This window comes from Elephantulus edwardii, unplaced genomic scaffold (genome assembly GCF_000299155.1).
Source record: "Elephantulus edwardii isolate Elephantulus edwardi_28Jun2011 unplaced genomic scaffold, EleEdw1.0 scaffold00393, whole genome shotgun sequence".
NCBI lineage: Eukaryota > Metazoa > Chordata > Mammalia > Macroscelidea > Macroscelididae > Elephantulus > Elephantulus edwardii.
In genome coordinates this window covers 1039700-1043745 of record NW_006400143.1, presented here as the reverse complement: position 1 = coordinate 1043745, position 4046 = coordinate 1039700, and positions in this window count along the sequence as shown.

Sequence of the window (4046 nt, the reverse complement as noted above, 5' to 3'; positions counted from 1 at the left end):
AACAACAAACAACAACAACTACACTGCCGTAGTGGTAAAGACAGCATTGTACTGGTACAATGGCAGACACATAGATCAATGGAATAGAATTGAGAATCCGGAGATCAGCCCATCTATCTATGGTCAACTGATTTTTGATAAGGGGATGAAATCAGTCAAGTGGCTTTAGTTTTTTAGGGCATATTTTTGATAGTGTTATTGCTAGGTCAAACGGTATTTCTATTTCTAACTTTCTGAGAAAGTGCCAGAATGCCTTCCATAGCAGTTGCACCACTTCAAAATCCCACCATCACTGAATAAAGGATCCAATCTCTCCAAAACCTCATCAGCATTTATTGTTTGCTGCTCTGTTGAACTTCACTATTATTACTGGGGTGGGATGATAGCTCATAGTTCTTTCGATTTGCATCTCTTTGAGAGCTAGGGATTTTGAACATTTCTTCATGTGGTTGATTGACATCTGAATGTCTTCTTTGGTTAAGTGTATATTCATATCCTGTGCCCACTTTGTGATTGTGTTACTTACCTTTTTTTCTTGTTGAGGTGCTGAAATATTCTAGAAATTTTGGATATGAGTTCCTTGTCAGATTTATCATTGCCAAATAAATTTTTCCCGGTGGCCTTTTACTTTTTACTCTCTTGGAAAAGTTGTTTGGTTTTTTTTTTTTTTGGTTTTTTTTTGTGGTTTTTGTGTTTTGTTTTTTTTTTAATGTGCATAGGGGTTTGATTCTTAGGAGGTCTCATTCATCTTTTTTGTTCTCTCTTGGTTTTCGATTTTTCGTTATCCTTGGAAGACTGTTCATGTTGTGTATTAATGGTTCTAGAGTTCTTCCAAGCTTTTCTCTGATAAAGTTTATAGTCTTCGGTTTTAGTCCTAGGTCATTGATCCACATTGAGTTGATTCTTGAGATGCTTGTAAGAGGGTGATTCATTGATAGTTAGGTACTAAGTGCTCACATTCAAAGTCTTTTTCTTGCCTTGGCTTTCATTGCTTCTCTTTCATACCTTCTACTCACAATTAGCTTTGGAATGAACACAAAAATGGATCTCTTCCAGTTGGTTGGCCAGATATTTCTTTTCTAGGTTTATTGATATGCATGAGTAAGCACATTCAGCATTGTATTTGTGTGGAAACATATTGATTGGTATTCCATCAATTCCTAAAGCTTTGTTGTTGTTTTTTTTTTTTTATTTCAGGGGAGCTTGAATTTCTTTCAGTATTATTGATTCATACATTACCTACTGAAATGGTTAAGCTTTATCAATAAATTCTTTTATTTTCATTTTATTTTGGTTTGTTTACAAAGTTTGTATATATTGTGTTTCACACTATACTTCATTCACATTGTGTTTCATATAACATTCCCATTCACTATGTTTTATAAAGCTAATCATCATTGAACTATGCCCACCATTAACATGTCTTTCCCAATTTCTTTACCCAACCTTCCCTCCACCCAAGTGGTGCAACCCTATGATTTACCCACTGCCCATGCCTATGATCCCAGACCATTGATTTTATTACAGTGACCCTGTGTATTCTTTTAATATTTTGATGTTTTCAATGATATTCGATATTCTGTCCATTGAATTATTTGCTTTAAACTTGTGGGTGGAATTTGTTCTTTAATTGTTTGCAAATTGCTGAGAGAATTCTTTTCTTTTGGTATTCTAACTCTAGGTCTTTGCACATTTTACATTATATTTTCTCAAGATACTGATGTTTTCTGTTGACCTCTCTGATGTCATCATTTCTTTTAGTCCTACTTACTAGCCTGTCTTAGTTTGACATTTGCATTGAAACTTGTTTACCAGTGGAATACATATAAACATCACAGTGACATGCCAGCTAATATAGTATGACAAGCTGACAGATATTTCCAGTTGATTGGAAAATATTCATATTTTTTTCCATTCCAAAGAATAGTGGTTCAACAGAATGTGAAAATTATAGAAGAGTATCTAGGAAGTAATAAAAGAAGATAGAAAGACTATAGAGTCATTGTGCCAAAAGGAATTGGGAGACACAGAAGAATTTCATGAAACAGCATATGAGCAAGAACCCATGGTGATGAAGGAAGAAGTTAAAGAATTGGCAAAAAATAAGGCCCCAGGAATTGATGGTATACCAAATGATGTATTTCAACTAACAGATGCTGCATTAGATGTGCTCACAAAGTTGTCAAGAAATCTGGAGGATAACTGACTGAAAGAGATCTATATTTGTTCCTAATCCAAAGAAAGGTGATCTGACAGAGTGTGAAAATTATTGAGCAATATCATCAGTATCACATACAAGCAAGATTCTCCTGAAGATTATCCAAAAGCGACTGGAACAGCACATTAACAGAGAACTGCGAAAAGTGCAGGTTGGGTTTAGAAGAGGTCGTGGTATTAAGGGATATTGTAGCTAATGTTAGATGAATCTTGGCTGAAAGCGGGGAGTACCAGAGGAAAGTCTGTCTGTGTTTCATTGATTATGTAAAGGCATTTGACTGTGTGGATCATAACAAACTGTGGCTAACTCGAAGAAGAATGAGAATCCCAGAATACTTGATAGTGCTAATGCGAAACCTATACTTGGACCAGGAGGCAGTTGTCAAAAAAGAACACAGAAACACTGAATGGTTCAAAATTGGGAAGGGTGTATGCCTGGGATGTGTCCTAACCCCCTATCTTTTCAATCTATATGCAGAACAGATTACCCGGGATGCTGGGATATGAAGAGAAATGTGGTATCAGGATTGGAGGAAGATTCATCAACAATCTATGTTATTCAGATGACACAACCCTGCTTGCTGAAACTGAGGAGGACCTGAAGTGCTTGCTGCAGAAGGTCAAGAAATGCAGCCTTCAATATGGATTGAGCCTCAGTATCAAGAAAACAAAGATTCTCACCACTGAGTTGATTGGCAGCATCATAATGGATGGTGAAAGTATTGAGATTGTTAACAGCTTTAGTTTGCTTGACTCCACAGTTAACACTCTTGCCACCAGCAGCCATGAAATCAAAAGATGTATTGTGATGGGAAAGTCTATTGCTAGGGACCTCTCCAAAGTACTGAAGAGCACTGATGTCACTCTGGAGACTAAGATGCACCTGATACAGTCCGCGGTCTTTGCAATCACTTGCCTATGCATCAGAGAGCTGGACCATGACTAGGGAAGGTGGATTGAAGCCTTTGAGCTTTGATGTTGGAGAAGAGTATTGAATATACCATGACTGCTAAGAAAACGAACAGGTTCATCCTAGAGAGGGTTAAATCAGGCTGCTCCTTAGAGTCAAGGATTCTGAAGCTTCATCTGATATACTTTGGACATGTTACAAGGAGGAACCAATCCTTGGAGAAGGGTGTCATGCTTGGGAGAGTGGAGGGACAGCACAGGAGAGGAAGACCTTCAATGAGGTAGTTTGATTCAATGACTGGGGTAGTTGGGATAGGTATGTCAGAGATGGTGAGATTGGCACAGGACAGAGCAGGGTTTAAGGCTGTTGTACATAGGGTCGCTATGAGTAGCAGACCATTCAACCGCACATATCAACAACAACAACATCATTAATGTCACACATTATTAAAATCTTGTTTGCATGTAATTTCAAAATGGCTGAAGCAATATGTAGACAGGACAAGGGATATCATTGCTAACATTAGGTATATCTTGACTTAAAGCAGATAATACCAGAAATATTTTTTCCTGTATCTTATTGATTGTGAAAAAACATTCAATGCTACCAATCATAACAAATTATGGATGACATTGGGAAGAATGGGAACTCCCACACTTAATTGTACCCATTCAGAGCCTGTAAAAAGACCAAGCAGCAGCAGTTGTTTGAACAGAGCAAAGGGGTACCACATGGTTTAATATCGGTAAAGGTGTATGTCAGTGTCATACCTTTTCTCTATACCTATTTAATCTGTATATTGAATAAATAATCCGATAAACTGAACTCAGGAAGACAAACATTCTCACCACTGGACCAATCGGTAGCATCAGGATGGATGGCGAAGAGATTGAGATTGTTCACAGCTTCAGTTTGCTCG